This window comes from Terrapene carolina, unplaced genomic scaffold (assembly GCF_002925995.2).
Source record: "Terrapene carolina triunguis isolate 2854851 unplaced genomic scaffold, T_m_triunguis-2.0 Scaffold843, whole genome shotgun sequence".
Lineage (NCBI taxonomy): Eukaryota > Metazoa > Chordata > Testudines > Emydidae > Terrapene > Terrapene triunguis.
In genome coordinates this window covers 30,625-47,569 of record NW_020665194.1, presented here as the reverse complement: position 1 = coordinate 47,569, position 16,945 = coordinate 30,625, and the positions used below count along the sequence as shown (strand labels likewise).

The 16,945-nt window shown below is 49.5% G+C and overlaps 1 long non-coding RNA gene across 1 annotated transcript in view; it reads right to left on the bottom strand.

The window, feature by feature from the left end:
- Positions 1 to 527: 527 nt before the first annotated feature.
- Positions 528 to 16,945, bottom strand: part of LOC115271391 — a 22,622-nt gene continuing 6,204 nt past the window's right edge. The window contains exons 2-3 of the long non-coding RNA XR_003899946.1: positions 2,372 to 2,475; positions 528 to 690 (exon numbers count right to left, since the gene is read on the bottom strand). This is a non-coding gene — a long non-coding RNA (uncharacterized LOC115271391). The remainder of the gene's footprint in view (positions 691 to 2,371; positions 2,476 to 16,945) is intronic.

The window sequence follows — 16,945 nt, the reverse complement described above, 5'->3', positions numbered from 1 at the left end:
GGCTCTGGGAGGGGAGCGGGGGCTAGTGGGTTAGAGCAGGGGGGCTGCGAGTCAGGGGTCCTGGGCTCTGTGGACTCTAGGTGCTGACTTTGTGGGTGCTCCAGGGCTGAAACACCCACAGAAAAAATCAGCCACAGTTGATAGGTGGGGCTGCAGATCAGCTGTTCGGCAGGGCCACAGATCAGCTCTTTGGCGGCTGGGGGAGGCACTTGGGGGAGGGCAGAAAGCTGTGAGCGGTGGCGGGGGTCTCGAGGGAGGGGTTGGAGTGGGGGCAGGAAGAGGCAGAGTGAGGGCAGTGCCTCAGGGGGAGGGAGCAGAAGGGGTGGGAAGGGGCGGAGCGAGGGTGGGCCCTTGGTGGAGTGGGTGGAGCAGGGCATGAAAAGGCGGGGCCTCAGGGGAAGGGGCAAAGTGGGAGTGGGGTCTTGGAGTGGAGCAGGGGTGGAACACCCTCAGGGGAAAATAAAAGTCAGCGCCTGTGATGTGAACTCAAGGGATCAGCGTTGTACTGGACTTCCTCCTTACTTGGCGCCTTCTCTGGACATCGGATACCAGAGACCGCGTTGTAAATCAGCACGCTGAGCAGCAAACCCCTGGGGATTGTCATCCGGAAGCGCCCCACCTGTGCGTCCCAGTGCACGTGAGCCATAGCAGGGGATGAGAGCTGGAGTCCTTCACCTGGATAAGCCGATCCTGGGACAGGAGAACAACAAAAATCCCGTTAGATGCGAGAAGGAGCATGAAAAGTTAGATGGAGAGAGACTGAACATAGAAATTGGATGTGTTACTGGAGAGATGGAAAGTCAGAGAAAGCAAGCCACGTTACTGGGGCTGTTTACTGGCGAAATGTGTGTTGTAATGCAGATGATAAAGAAAATATAACTAGTATCGTTTCTACCTATGGGAGATTGAGTAACTCTAGATTTGTGCCAGGGTAAATAAGATCAGAATCCAGCCCTGACTCAATTAACTCCCCTGGGGTCACTCTGGGTTTACCGGGGTGGAGGGGGCAACGAGATAAGAACCCAACCCTGACCCCCGCTGACTGCCATGGGGTCATGCTGGGTTTTATGTCAGGGTTGGTTTAAATGTTTCCATCAAAACTGGTTTTCAAGGGAATACTGGATTTTCATCAGAATGATTTTTTTGCGGTGTTTGCCCTGAACATTTTTTACTTTTAATTCAGAAAAGCAAAATATTTTCAAGTATCAGGGGGTAGCCGTGTTAGTCTGTATCTACAAAAACAACAAGGAGTCTGGAGGCACCTTAAAGACTAACAGATTTATTTGGGCATAAGCTTTTGTGTGTAAAAACCTCACTTCTGCAGATGCATAGAGTGAAAGTTACAGAGCTTTCTTTCACTCTATGCATCTGAAGAAGTGAGGTTTTTACCCATGAAAGCTTATGCCCAAATAAATCTGTTAGTCTTTAAGGTGCCACCAGACTCCTTGTTGTTTTTGAAAATATTTTCAGTTGCCCGAAACCAGATTCCTCCCTCCCCCGCATACACACATTTTTTGGATTTTCAACAACGTCAACATTTTCCACGTTGCGGGGAGGGGGAGCCACTTCCTGACCAGTTCTAATTTACATCAGTTACAGTCCTGTTTGAAAACTCCCAAGCCTTGGGGGTTGGACCACCTCCCTGAAGATGGGGGGCGTCTGAGAAAGAAGTTGGAAAATAAATCTTTTAACGGGTGTCACGGCCCTGCCCTGTTCAGTTACAGGCAGAGAAAACTCCCAATCCATATCTGAGACATCCCAGGAGACTTCCATTAAAACCAGGGAAGATCAGCTATTCATGAGGCTTTGAGATCTCCTGATGGAAGGCGCTAGGTACGTTTATTAGCTTCAGTAACACCCGCTGAGGATCCAGCCACTGGATTTGGGAGCTGCATGTCCTGGCTGCTTGCACCATCCCATGATCAGAGGTGGATTAAGGTCTCCTGGGGCCCTGGGCTGGAACAAGTGGGGGGGGGGGGAGAGAAATGCGGCCCCACCCCAGCCCTTCCATCTGTGACCCCGCCTCCATTCTGTCCCTTCCCCACAGCCCTGCCCCCATGCCACTCATGGCCCCATCACATTCTTCCCCTTCCCACGAGGCCCCGCTCCCACTCGCTCCTTTCTTCTCTGCCCCCAACCCGCTATGGCCCCAGGACCGGTAATCTGCCACTGCCCATCCTCTGCATTGTTCTTCCGCCTCCCACGACTGCCCATTTCCAGCTCCACACTTCACTACCTCCCCAGTGGTTCCCCCTAAGTTGCTTGTCCCGCCCTCTTCTTATGTCCCCCCCATCCCAGCTTCGGGGATGGAGGAGGGAAAATGAGTGTGGGACAGAGAATCAGGGGTCATTTGGTGATGGGGGTCCCTTACCTGTGTTTAGCGCAGATGCCGGTCGTACGCCCAGATCCGGAGAGCTCCCTTGAAGTTAACGTTCCGTGTTTGAACAGGGAAACTGGAAAGGGGCAGCTGCTTGGCTGCAAATATCAATAAATATGGAAGAGGAAATTACTCTTGCGTGACTCTGTACTTCCCCACCGCCGACGTCAGCCATGCTGAGAGACTCAGAGATTTCTAAGTCCCAAGAGACTCATGAGATCATTGCACTTCCTACAATTAATTCCTGTTTGATCTAGAGAAAAAAAAATCCCATCTTGATTGTCAAATTGCCGGTGCTGGAGAATCCACCCCAACTCCTGGGTAAATGGTTGAGATGGTTAATTACCCTTGCTGTTAAAAATGTACACCTTACTTCCCGTCTGAATTGGCCTAGCTTCAACTTCCAGCCCTTGGATCTTGCTAGATCTTTCTCTGTTAGATGATTATCAAATATTTGTCCCTTTATAGAAGTACTTATAGCCTGGGATCAAGTCACCCCTTACCCTTCTCTTTGCTAGCCTCACTCCATCTCGGTGACATGCACTGGGATGAGGTAACTCTGTGCATCCCACTAAATAACAGCTCCTACCAGGAGAAGGGCTCAGACTGGGGGGATCCATCCCGAAACCACTATCCTTAGAGCAGGAGGGTGGTGCGGTGGGGGGGATGTGCCCTTAGGGGCTGAGCTTCCCAGACAGAGAGTCCGGGAAGCACTCGTTGCTATCAGGGTGGAGACACTTTGTACCCCACTCGTCTTAGCAAATGTTAGTAGGAGCCCATTAAAAAAAAAAAAACCACAGGTGGGAATCTCTAGAATTATGCAACAATAGAAACAGATCTGACGTATCTGCCAAGCTGGGAGCTACCGTTCCCGTCAGCCTCCTCGCTGCTGACCTATGACCCTCCAGTACAGAAGGGAGATGAAGGAGGCACCATAGAGCCCAGAAATAAATTAATTACTTGGGATGGAGTGTGAGAACAAAACGGGGGAACCGGATGGGAACGCCGAGCAGAGAACCCCAGACAACGCCCGCTGCTTTGTACAGCTACATCCGTGGACACTGCTCAGAGGAGCTCTGTCCGGATGTGTGCAGGGACCAGCGAATGGGAAAGATCCCCACCGTCACAGAGCGTGCCCCATGAATTCCCGCTGCTCCTTCCTGGCCCGTTTGAAACCCAAGGCAGTGGGAGGAGCCCACCAGAGCTCAAGGCCTGCCCCTTTCGATGGGGGCGGGGCTACAGGCCATAGGAGATGACTGTTTGTGTGGGACAAAGAGAAAAGGAAAGTAAAAACAGGAATGGGAGAGTTCAAAAATAGGCACTGGACAATGAGTGCCGAGCAAAGTATCCTGGACACAGCACCTGTTGCTCTGTGGAGTCCAAGGAGTCAGCGAGTCGCACCCAGAGTTCAAAGGGGAAATCTTAGAGAATGCAAAAGGCCCAGCTGTTTAGATACCAGGGCTGGGACGTATAGGTGGGTGGGCGTTTCCCTTGGGGGTGGGGGTTTGCAGGCTTCCCGGTGCTGGGGAGAAGAAGGAGTCGATTGGAGGGGGTGAGCAGGCGGGCTGCAAGCCAACCCCAGGACAGAGGCTGCTGACAAAAGAGGAAGAGGAAAAAGGAAGGGCCGGGTCAAGAAGGGGCTAAGATGGAATATTTTGATGGTGTGTTTTACCGTTTGGACTTGAACCCCAGAAAGGATGGGCTTTTTGTCAAGTAGGGCTTGCTGACACTTGAAAATGTACTGAAATAACGACTCTAGAATAATGATTCTGGACTGGCTGATTCGATAGCATCTCCCATGCAGAAGCTTTTATTCTGGAGCAAGAGTGTCTACATGGGGGGTTTATACCAAAATAGCTATTCTGGAATATACTAGGTGGGTAAACTTCCAAGGGCAGACAAGCCCTTAACAAGAGGCTTAAGGCCTAACAGTGCTGGGACCTGAGAGACCCATCTCAAGGGAAACTGAGGCAATGGGTAGGCCTGAAGCCAGCTGGGGTAAGGTCCCTCTTCTAGTTTCCTTAAAGGAAAGTGGAAGTAAATAATATATGGGCGGCAACTCAGGAGACCTGGCTCCTATTCCTGGCTCTGCCACGTTCCTGCTGGGTGACTGTGGGCAAGTCACCGTCCACACTCTGTGCCTCAGTTTCCCCTCTGGGGATAATGATACTGATTTCCTTTGTAAAGCGCTTTGAGGTGTATTGATGAAAAATGCTACATATGAGCTAGAGATTATTATTATTGTGATCTTGCTAAGGAAAAACTTCATTTTATCCACAGCCTTAAGTTGTGAACATGAAATTAACTACATCACGGTCATTCATAACGACTGGCACTCACCCCGAACAATCACCCAAATAAATCAACAATTAGAAGCCATCGGATTATGAAAGTAACAGTGTCACGAGCTCAAAATAAAATACACAGTCAATGACAGCAAAGCACAACACTGGAATTAGTCACTGGGATGCGTTAGATACTAACCTGAAAGCAAAAAATGAGTCATTGTAATTAAGCCACAATATTGATCTAAAAGAGGAGGAACATGTCGGCGCTGGGGTTAGGGGCTGAAACTGCTTTGAACTCGCTTTTTGAAGTCAATTGCAAGTTGGAAGGTATTTTCAACGGGACTAAGGGATTTGCACCTCCAATTCCTATTGATTTTGTTCATCTAAATCCTCCCCCAGCTGGCTTTGAACCTCTCTGCTAAAATCTCTCTGGACATAACCACAATGAATGAAGAGAGCAACAGCGGCTGACAGACCAGCTGCTGCTAAGAGCACTTGCAAATATTTCCTACTTTGATCCTGAAAAAATAACAACCCGTGGGTGAAATTCTGGTCCCATTGACATCAACAGCAAAACTGCCGTCATCCTGGATTTCTTGAGTGTATAGAGAGCCTAGGACAGTGTTTAATTCGTTTGATTGAACTGGGGAAGGCTTCTTCTTGGTTGAGGCTTAGAGGGGAAGGTTTTTAAACTACCGGCCCTTGATGCGATCTGCTGCATTTCAACAACACAAAAAATTGCTCTTCAGATGAATGATTTTGGTAAACCTTTTGGATAAGAGATTTCCACCAACAAGGACTTAGCACCATCCAGACAGATGGTGATGCCGTGTGAGATAGGCAGAGATCACCCCAAAACAGCCGTCAGTTTGTTGGGAGAATTGTCCCAAGATTCTCCTCCGAGTGCCCCCAGCAAATCTAGTAATAAAAGGGAAAAAATAATCCGAACAGAACTGGATCTACTGCTATAAACAGACCCAGCGAAGGGAAGCAAAGTGAAGCTAATGACTGAATCCAGCCTTTGACCTGAATTCAGCTAGTTACCTTGCACCAGTTGAACTCCAACTACGTGTGGATCAGCTTGTATCCATGTCCTCCAACCTCCAGACCCCTTTGTAAGCCGGAGATCTCGTATACGCCAGTTCCTTGTCCAGCCTCTATGTCCTTGACTGATCTGAATGTTACTGCAAACCAGAGCTCGAGAACCACTCCTATCAGTGACTCAGAGGGAAAATGAAACTGATTTTTTTTTCTTCTCTTCATGAGATACCTGGTCAGATCTTTATGATGCTCATCCAAAGTGGCCTAAATTTTCACTAGAGTCTTTACAAAGACATTGCAGACTCCATGGCTACCTGGAACCTCAGAGGTTGCGTTTCTTTCTGACATGGATCTCGCTCCAGTGACCCAGGCCTTTGTCGCCTCCAGATTAGCTCGACCACCAAAAGTCCAATTGCAAAAGGCAGCTGGTGCAGAATACAGCAACCCACTCGGGAAGGGAGTGAAGGAACGCATCGGGAGCGCGGGGCAGCAGTGCTCTGGGAGATGCACTGGATGTTGACCAGGTTCAGAGTGGAGTTGAAGGTGCTGAGTTTGACTTAGAAAGCTCTAAAACAGGGGCGGGCAAACTTTCTGGTCTGAGGGCCACATCAGGTTTCAGAAATTGTATGGAGGGCTGGTTAGGGGAGGCTGTGGCTCCCCAAAGAACCAGGCATGGCCCGGCCCCCACCCCCATCCAACCCCCCCTGCTTCTCACCCCCTTACAGCCCCCCCGGAACCCCTGCCCTATTCACTCCCCTGCTCTCTGTCCCCTGACCGCCCACAGACCTCCCGCCCCTAACTGCCCCCCACCGCTCCATCCAACCCTCCCTCTCCTTCCAGACTGCCTCCCCAGGACCCCTGCCCCATCCAACCACCCCTCCCCTTCCTGACTACCGCCCCCAGACCTCCTGCACCATCCAACCACCCCTTCTCCCTGACCGCTCCTGGGATCCCTGCCCCCATTCAACCACCCCTTCTCCCTGACCGCCCCCAGACCCCCTGCCCCTAACTGCCCCCCTGCCCCATCCAACCCCCCCTCTCCTTCCTGACTGCCCCCCCGGGACCCCTGCCCCATCCAACCACCCCTTCTCCCTGACCGCCCCCGGAACTCCTGCCCCCATTCAACCCCCCACACCCCCGCCCCCTGACCACCCCCCTGAACTCCCCTGCCCTCTATCCAACCCCCCTCCCCCACCCCCTGCCCCCTTACCGCGCTGCCTGGAGCACCGGTGGCTGGCGGCGCGTCTGCACCAGGACAGGCAGCTGCACCGCGCAGCACAGAGCCCAGGGTCAGGCCGGGCTCTGCAGCTGCGCTGCCCCAGGAGCTCACAGCCCCGCCGTCCAGAGCATTGTGCCGGCGGCGCAGTGAGCTGAGGCGGTGGGGGAGGGAGGACAGTGGGGGGAGGGGCTGGGGACTAGCCTCCCGGGCCAGGATCTCAGGGGCTGGGCAGAACAGCATTATGTGGGCCCAAGTCCAACCACCCGTATCCCAGACTTTCTAGCGCCCTCCCAAAATGTGGTCGTGCTAGTCCTTTGTTGGTGGTGCTGTGTGGGAAAATTTGACTGTCCACCAAACTTGACTGTCCAGAGGACCAAGAAAGTCAGCCCGTGGGATTGTGGGATACTTTTGGCAGACTCCTGGAGCATGAGTCCAGTGGATGTGTATCTACGCTGCAAAGGAATAGGCCTTGAGTCCTGGCTTGACTCAGGCTCGGACCTTCTATCCCTGTGGGGCCCAGAGACCTTGGACCTGAGCCCTAGGTTGGTGCTATTTATGTCTAGACAGAAGGGGGCTTAGGCTTGTGCCTGAGTTCGAGCCCCGGTCTTACATTCCAGTGTAGACATATTGGGCTGCTGGACCAGGCCTCACAACCATACTAACTCATCCATTCTGCATCATAGAATCATAGAATATCAGGGTTGGAAGGGACCTCAGGAGGTCATCTAGTCCAACCCCCTGCTCAAAGCAGGACCAATTCCCAACTAAATCATCCTAGCCAGGGCTTTGTCAAGCCGGGCCTTAAAAACCTCCAAGGAAGGAGACTCCACCACCTCCCTAGCTAACGCATTCCAGTGCTTCACCACCCTCCTAGTGAAATAGTGTTTCCTAATATCCAACCTAGACCTCCCCCACTGCAACTTGAGACCATTGCTCCTTGTTCTGTCATCTGCCACCACTGAGAACAGCCGAGCTCCATCCTCTCTGGAACCCCCCCTCAGGTAGTTGAAAGCAGCTATCAAATCCCCCCTCATTCTTCTCTTCTGGAGACTAAACAATTCCAGTTCCCTCAGCCTCTCCTCATAAGTCATGTGCTCCAGACCCCTAATCATTTTTGTTGCCCTCCGCTGGACTCTTTCCAATTTTTCCACATCCTTCTTGTAGTGTGGGGCTCAAAACTAGACACAGTACTCCAGATGAGGCCTCACCAATGTCGAATAAAGGGGAACGATCACATTCCTCGATCTGCTGGCAATGCCCCTACTTATACAGCCCAAAATGCCGTTAGCCTTCTTGGCAACAAGAGCACACTGTTGACTCATATCCAGCTTCTCGTCCACTGTGACCCCTAGGTCCTTTTCTGCAGAACTGCTACCTAGCCGTTTGGTCCCTAGTCTGTAGCAGTGCATGGGATTCTTCCGTCCTAAGTGCAGGACTCTGTACTTGTCCTTGTTGAACCTCATCAGGTTTTTTTTGGCCCAATCCTCTAATTTGTCTAGGTCCCTCTGTATCCGATCCCTACCCTCTAGTGTATCTACCACGCCTCCCAGTTTAGTGTCATCTGCAAACTTGCTGAGAGTGCAGTCCACACCATCCTCCAGATCATTAATAAAGATATTAAACAAAACCGGCCCCAGGACCGATCCTTGGGGCACTCCGCTTGAAACCGGCTGCCAACTAGACATGGAGCCATTGATCACTACCCGTTGAGCCCGACGATCTAGCCAGCTTTCTATCCACCTTACAGTCCATTCATCCAGCCCATACTTCTTTAACTTGCCGGCAAGAATACTGTGGGAGACCGTATCAAAAGCTTTGCTAAAGTCAAGGAATAACACATCCACTGCTTTCCCCTCATCCACAGAGCCAGTTATCTCATCATAGAAGGCAATTAGGTTAGTCAGGCACGACTTCCCCTTGGTGAATCCATGCTGACTGTTCCTGATCACGTTCCTCTCCTCTAAGTGTTTCATAATTGATTCCTTGAGGACCTGCTCCATGATTTTTCCAGGGACTGAGGTGAGGCTGACTGGCCTATAGTTCCCCGGATCCTCCTTCTTCCCTTTTTTAAAGATGGGCACTACATTAGCATCACGCAGGCCTTCTAACTCAGGGCTGTGGCTTGAGCTGCGTCCACACTGCAAAAGGACTGGGCTTGGACCTGAGTCGCTGTGGGACTCAGCCCTGATCCACTCCCATAGCTGGGTCTGAGGACCCGGGTCCTGGGTGCTCGCTAATTCAAGTCAGATTGATTTGTGTGTGGACAGAAGCGGGGGCTTCGGCTCAAACCTGATTCAGAGCCCGGGCTTAGTGTACAGTGTAGACATAGTCTGAGGCACTAGCCTAGGACTTGGATGACCGAGGTTCAAGTCTTTGCTAGGACACAGATTCCCTGTATGAACCTGGGCATGTTTCTTACCCTCGCTCAGTTCCCCATGTGTACAATGGGGATCACAGCACTTTCCTGCTTCCCAGGGGCATTGGGAGAAGCAATACATTAAAGACGGTGAGCTGCTCAGATATTACAGAGATGGGGGACAGATAAGTCCCTTAGATAGCAGATATCCCCACTGCTAATGTCCTGGCCATGATGAAAATGAGCCGTTGCTCTAACTCATCTGTTTCCTGTTTCTAAAATTCACCACCTCAAAAAGCGCTTACTCAATTTATTCGAAGACCTCAGAGCAACTTCTAATTGTCAATGAGAGAATCAGGAGATGGGTTATTTATTGTGTGGAGTGTTGGGGTGGAGGTTGGACATTGGCCGTGGGTGAACCCCCCCTTTGGGGAGGCTAGCTTGCTGGCCCCGCCCCTTCTGCCTGCCGGAGCCCCGAGTTCCCATCCTCCACCCCACCACAGCTGGCAGACCCTCAGCCTGCCCGCCCCAGCCATGCTGGCTGGCCCCCCAGTGCCAGCTCAAGCCACTGGCCCCCAGCGCAGGGCCGGCCCCAGTGCCACCCCGGGCCACCGGCTGGAGCTGAGTGAGCCCCTGCTGGCTTCAGGGTAGAAGGGGAGGAAGAGAGGGTGGGGCCTCGGGGCAGAACACGGCCTGGGTCAGGGGAGGCTTAGCCTGACCTGGCCTTTGATACCCCCCACCCATGAGGTTGGAGTCAAAATCAGACTCCCCTTAAGGTGGGAAAGAAAATCCTGCTTGTACGAAATTGTGAGCCGGCATTTTGGACACTCCCTGTTTGAGAAAAGCAGGGGGAGGGCAAAGGGGGACGGCTTTTGCTTTGGAGAGCTGCTGTATTACAGGGACTGTGTCCAGGCCTTTGAGAGTGAACCTCTCTTAAGACTTCATACAGACTTAGGAAACCTCAGAGACCACCGCAAGCAAATTAGCACGGAGGCTGTGGTCTCTACATCTGCAGTCACAGATCTGAGAGACAGAAACCAAAACATTGTTCCTGCTCTGCTCTTTCCAGCCGAGAACCTCGGCTTGCTTTGCAAGGGCAGCTAACGTTAGCCCCAGATGAGTTAAATGAGGAACAGAGAGTTTCGATGGCTTGCCTGAGTCAGTGGGGGAGTTGAAAATAGAACCCAGGTGTCCTGACTCTGATTCTAGTGTTTGTGTTTTACTGTATCTTTTATCTCCATCTCTAACTCACCTGTCACCATAGGACGTAGGCGCCATTTATGTGAAGCAAGTGTGACAGACCCAGACCAGTGGGGTACAGGAGTCTGGTAGAGGGCAAATATACTGGTCACTGGATGAGTAGTTTTTTGTTCCCTGAGTGACCAGAGCAGGGGCTGCACTAGAGTAATCAGGAACCTGCTAGAACCAGTTAAGGCAGGCAGGCTAATTAGGACACCTGGAGCCAATTAAGAAGAAGCTGCTAGAATCAATTAAGGCAGGCTAATCAGGGCACCTGGGTTTTAAAAGGAGCTCACTTCAGTTTGTGGTGCGAGTGTGAGGAGCTGGGAGCAAGAGGCGCAAGGAGCTGAGAGTGAGAGGGTGTGCTGCTGGAGGACTGAGGCGCACAAGCGTTATCAGACACCAGGAGGAAGGTCCTGTGGTGAGAATAAGGAAGGTGTTTGGAGGAGGCCATGGGGAAGTAGCCCAGGGAGTTGTAGCTGTCATGCAGCTGTTACAGGAGGCACTCTAGACAGCTGCAGTCCAGAGGGCCCTGGGCTGGAACCCGGAGTAGAGGGCGGGCCCGGGTTCCCCCCAAACCTCCCAATTGACCTGGACTGTGGGTTCTTCCAGAGGGGAAGGTCTCTGGGCTGTTCCCCAACCCACATGGTGAATCTCTGAGGCAAGAAAATCCGCCAATAAGCGCAGGACCCACCAAGATAGAGGAGGAACTTTGTCACACAAGATTCACGGCAAGATCTGCCTGCTGCTTATTCCTGTTAGAAAATTGAAGTCCACCTGGACGTGGTCTGCATGGAAGAAGCAAATGGAGCCTTGTCTGTCTCTTTCTTTGTCTTTTGTCCATGTTCGTCTTTCTGAATCTCCCACTCTTTCCATATGAGCCTAGTTATCAAAGGTGGACACTTTAAATTGAGGCACCAAATGGAAATTTGGCCAACCCACAAGAGTTGGGTTGAAGATTCCCCCACTGTTTGCCTACAGGCAAGTGTGCAGCGGTCACACGTGAATGATGCAAGCCATGGAAGGACAAATTAATTCTAAGTTTAATGAAGGAAAGGTGCCATGGTCATGCCTGGTGAGCCTATATCCTTACCACGGTCCTGGCATGTCACATCCTCCAAGCATGGTCCTCACAACTTGTTACATCCATGCATGGTCCTAGCATTTCACAGCATCCATTCATGGCTCTTGCATCTGGTCACATCCACGCATGTGCCTGGCATCTTGCAGCACGCATGTGTAGCCCCTCCCCCTGGTTCACTGGCCCAGTATGAGGTTGTTGAAGAGAAGGGACGCCTGGCCTGCCTTGTGACTTTTTACACAACTCTAGGGAGCTGGGCCCGAGGCTCCTTTGTGTGCTCCGCGGTGTGTGTCAGTGTGTGTCCACCTCAGACCAGACCCACTCAGATAAACCACCAGGAACAGGCTTTATCCTGTAAAGAACATAGAACAGGGTTATAGTCCAGCAGCCTCCTCTCTGCTTGCCTGCTACGTGCTCCCAGCCCAGTCAGGGCTGAGACCCCGGGCTGGGAGGGCAGAGGGTACGTCCTGGCAGGAACCAGGACATTCTCCCACCATGCCGCCATTTGTAGTCCACAACTTGTCATTCCCAGGGCTGCTGGGGAAGCACACTGGACCTTGGGTTACACATGCCTCAGTCCATGCAAGGTCCTTTCCCTTCTGTCAGTACAGGTGCAGGGTGAAAGCTGAAACTCTGTCCCCTGGAAGACGACAGGTGTCAGAATCAGGTGCATAATAAAAAGCAAGTTCTAGCCTCCACTCTGGGGAGAGTAATCTCTAGCCATGATAAACACGCTGGCCCAGCGGAGCTGCATCCACATGCCTGGAAGCTTGAATCTGGCCCAGTGGCAATACAAATCTAGCACGACACAACATTAATAAAGTACGTGCTTCCGGGTTAACTGACGGCTCTCAAAAAGCAGTTGTCAAAGGGGAATATCATTGGATGGAGGTGTTCATGGGTGGCAGGTATAAAAGGCCAGGGGAGGCTAAGCCTCCCTTGGTGGAGCCGCCGCTGTCCCGTTGCCGGATGCCTGGGCCACGGTGGCCCTGTCCGTGCTCCGCCTCGTCCCCTCCCTCATCTGCCCCTTCCCCAATGCCCCCACCGCCCACCACTGCCTGGCTGAGTCCCTCCTTGCCCCTCTCCTCCACCCCCCTCCCCAGTGAGACCCACCACTCGCTGCATCCCTCCTCACCCCCCACCTCCAGGGAGGAGAGGAGGGACGTGGAGAGGGGGAGGGGACCAAGCAGGGGAGGGGCAGGACCTGGGGTGGGGTCATGGGTGGAAGAGGTGGGAGAAGGAGCTAGCCTCCGCCATGGGAAGCTTCACCCGCCACCCATGGAAGTGTTCCTAGCTAGGCCTGACGCGATTCCACATCTTCATCGACGATCTGGAAGGAAACCTAAAATCCTTAGCTGTGACCACTTGTGGAAGACACAAAGACTGGTGGAACGGTAATAACCGTTGAGGAGCAATCTCATTAGTGTGGCGAGCGGGGCCCATTCAAACAAAATGTGCATTAAAACGGCCAAACTCAAGGTCGGACATGTAGGACCAAAGAACGCAGGACAGACCTACGGAATGGAGGACTGTCTCCTGGAAAGAATGTAGGGGTTATAACGGACAAACAGCTGAATGTGAAATCCCGGTGTGATGCTGTGGCCAAACAGGTGATTCTTGGATGTATAAAGAAGGGAGAGGTGAGCAGGAGCTGGGAGGTGATTTCACCTCTGCGTACGGCACTGGGGAGACTGATAACAACAATGCGCCGGTTCTGGTGTCCACATTTTCAAAAGGACGTTTGAAAATTGGAGGGGGTGCAGAGAAGCACCATAGCAATAATCCAAGTGTAACCCACACACCTTCTGGGTGTGGTTTTCTGTCCCATCCAGATGCACTGAGGCCACTTAGAGAGAGAGATAAAATGAGTGTGCTCTAAGCCTTAGGTACCAGGCAGTTGGCTTTTAGCTCATGCGGTAGAGGCTCATGCACTAAGCTCCGAGGTCCCAAGTTTGATCCTGACGACTGGGGTTTGTCAGTGTTACACAAAGGTTGGGAAAAAATGCCTCATAATGAGAGAGACTTACAGAGCTAAATCTATTAAGATTACGAAAAAAGAAACCGAGGTGACTTGGTTACTGGGTGTAAGTATCTTCATGTGGAGAAAATACTAGCAGAATCTGTAATCTAGCAGAAAAGGGCAGAACAAGAACCAATGGCTGGTAGCTGAAGCCAAACAAATTCAAACTGGAAATATGGCTGAGATGTCTAACAGTGAGGATCATTAATTATTGGAACAAACTCCCAAGGGGAGTGGTGGATTCTCTACCTCTTGAGGTCTTCAAATCAAGATCAGATGCCTTTCTGGAAGAGATGCTTTAGCCAACATTGGGCTCAAAATGGGTAAGTAGGTGAAATCCTCTGGCCTGTGATAGACATACAGGAAGTCAGATGAGCTGATGGTCCGTTCTACCCTTAACATTATTAATAATTATCCTATCACTGGGCACTACGCGCACCTATCACCTCTGGCTAGAGGTGGCCATTTTAAAAAATATGTCTCCCCATCTCTATGTGCTTGGGCTCCCGGGGAGAGGAAGCATGACCTCTGAGACACGACTGTGTTCACACAGAGTAAAAGACGCGACGAGGAAGCAGTGGGTTGAGGTTTGCTGGCGTGTGTCATTCAGGCAAGTGGGGAGGGGGTGAACTGAGCCTTGAGCTGTGGTTTGTTGCTCTCTGTAGGTCCACTTGTCTAAACTCAAAAAGTAGCACCAGTTTAAGACAAATCATTTTTAAGTCAGTTTGCTGAAACTGGTGCTACTGTTTTAAATCAGTTTACACCCAGATCTCACTGATGTAGCCCAATGAGGCTCTGTCCCGTCAAGGTGACTGGGGAAGCTGATAAAACATTTCCTATTCTCAGCCTTTGATTTGGAGTCAAAGGGTTGTGGTTTTGTTTAATAACAAAAAGACAGAAACACACTTCCTTCCTGCTGCCACTGACATGCAAACACTGAATGTGCTGATTCCTGGGTCACGCTATTTGGTGTTTTACTTCTCGTTAAGTAGGGGGAAGTGTCTGGCACTCATGGTTGGCTCTAGTCAGGATTTTTTTTCGGGTGACACATTGTTTTGTCATTGAAATATACCCAGTTGTCAAAACTAAAACTTTTGCAGGGAAGGGTCAGTTCCGAAAAATGGTTTTTGTCTTGAAAAAAAGTCAATTTTTTTTTGAAATGGTTGAAATGGAAATTTAATTTTGTCAACATTTTCAGTGGGGAGGAAAAAAAATAACCATTTTCCAACCTGTTCTAATTTGTAGCAGTTTGGCTTATCTCCGTAGCTTTAAAGCTGCAAGATTAAACAATGTAAGTAGGCTTGGCAGAATTCAATTTTCTTTTTTTAAATAATTTTGATGGATAATATTGATGTTTATTTTAAGCATTTTTTTTCTATTTTTATCTATTTGAATTTTCACAGTTGTGCAAAGTTCTGGGCTTTAAGCTTTTATTTGTATTGATTTAAATTTTCACAGTTGCCGGAAAATATGAAGGGGGTCAGAGAATAATTAATTAATGGCAGTAAATGTTGAGATTCAAAAAGCTAAAAAAGCTTTATAACTGTTAAAGCACAAACGGTCAACATTATAAGTCAAAACATACAAAGTCAATATCCTTCAATCGAACTCTATTAAGTTCGCAAGCTGTATTTTGCTTATTTTGCCTGTCTGTAAATGTTGATGATCATCAACGGAAATATTTTGTCATTGGTTTGTGTGTGTGTGGTGAAATCGAGGTCCACTTACATTTACGGATAAAAATCTACAGCCATAAATATCAGCAAACTGATTTTACATACAGGGGTTTGCAGGAGTTGAGCTAAAACTGCTTCTGTTTAAACAGGTGCAGCTTGTGTGTGTAAACAAGGCCTAGATCCCCAGCTCCTGGAGTCCCATGATGATATCAGAATCTTAGCTTCCATTGACAAAACAAAAAATTGTCCAGGCTTTATTATTGTGATTTATCTATTTGTCTATACTAAATAAATAATCATTTGAAAAAAATATTAAGTGTTATACTGTAATGCTACCTAACTCTAAGAGATGTTTACTATGGGTTCTCAGTAGTTGGTCAAACTCTTAGGATTGTGTCAAGATGACAATAATGTTATGGCGGAAGTCAGCTGGTGACACTGTTACACATAATCTTGTATAGTCTCAGCATGCGACCAGACATGGGGTTTCATTGTTTTTGTGATACAGATTATTTTGGAGGCAATCTGTTGGTGGCGGCAAGACCATTTATTCCCTGCTTAAATCTCTCTAACTAGAATCAATTCTTCATAAGAACATAAGAACGGCCATACTGGGTCAGAACAAAGGTCCATCTAGCCCAGTCTCCTGTCTTCCGACAGTGGCCAGTGCCAGGTGCCCCAGAGGGAATGAACAGAACAGGGAATCATCAAGTGATCCATCCCCTGTCACCCATTCCCAGCTTCTGGAAAATTCTTCTTATTCTTAATGTTTATTACATGAGTGCCCAGGAATGAAACAAGATTGGGGACCCATTATGGCAGGCAATGTAAAAATACAGATGCGGCAGGCACTGTGCAAACACAGATGTGCTAGGCACTGTAAAAACACAAAGTAGTAGTAGACAGTCAATTCTTGGGGCTGAACTGAGCATTGGTGTTTGGGCTGAGAATACCAAAAGAGGGGATTGCCTGTGTGCCATTTGTGACATACCTGTTCAAGGACTATTGTACGTAGTGTAAATAAACAATTTATACTAAGAAAAGACATCGATTCTACATTGCTGGTTTTTCCTCCAATGGGAAGATGACCTGTAAAGCCCTTGATTCTACTGCCGTTCGTCAGAGGGATGAAACTGGTGTGAAAAGTGGGATACTGGAGTCAGAAGAGAAGCAATAGTTAACAATGGGTTAATCCTGCAAATATTTAGTTCTAGAGCTGGTTGAAAAACACTGATAATCAACACTCACATGCTGTTTTTGGCATTCAAAGCACTTTACAAATAATGTTTTAGCAAAAAGCTTGAAAAATGAGCTTGTTTTCCAAACAGACAAATTTTTCCACTTTTTGAAATCTGTAAATTTGATATGGATTTTTGAAAATTTTCCATTTTGAAAACATTCTGCCTCCGCCCCCATTCCCAACAAAGCCAACCAATCAAAATTAGCCTAAGGAAATGAAAACAATAGCTGAAAAATGTTTGTCAAAAAACAAACATTTCAGGAAAAAATCAAAATGTTTAAGTCAAAAGTTTTGTTTCTGAAAAAAAGCCAATTTGTGGACAAGAGTCACTCCAAAAAAATTGACCGGCTCAGCTTAATATTGTAGAACCAATGTGAATGAAATTGTTTTTAGTTATCCTGTACCATT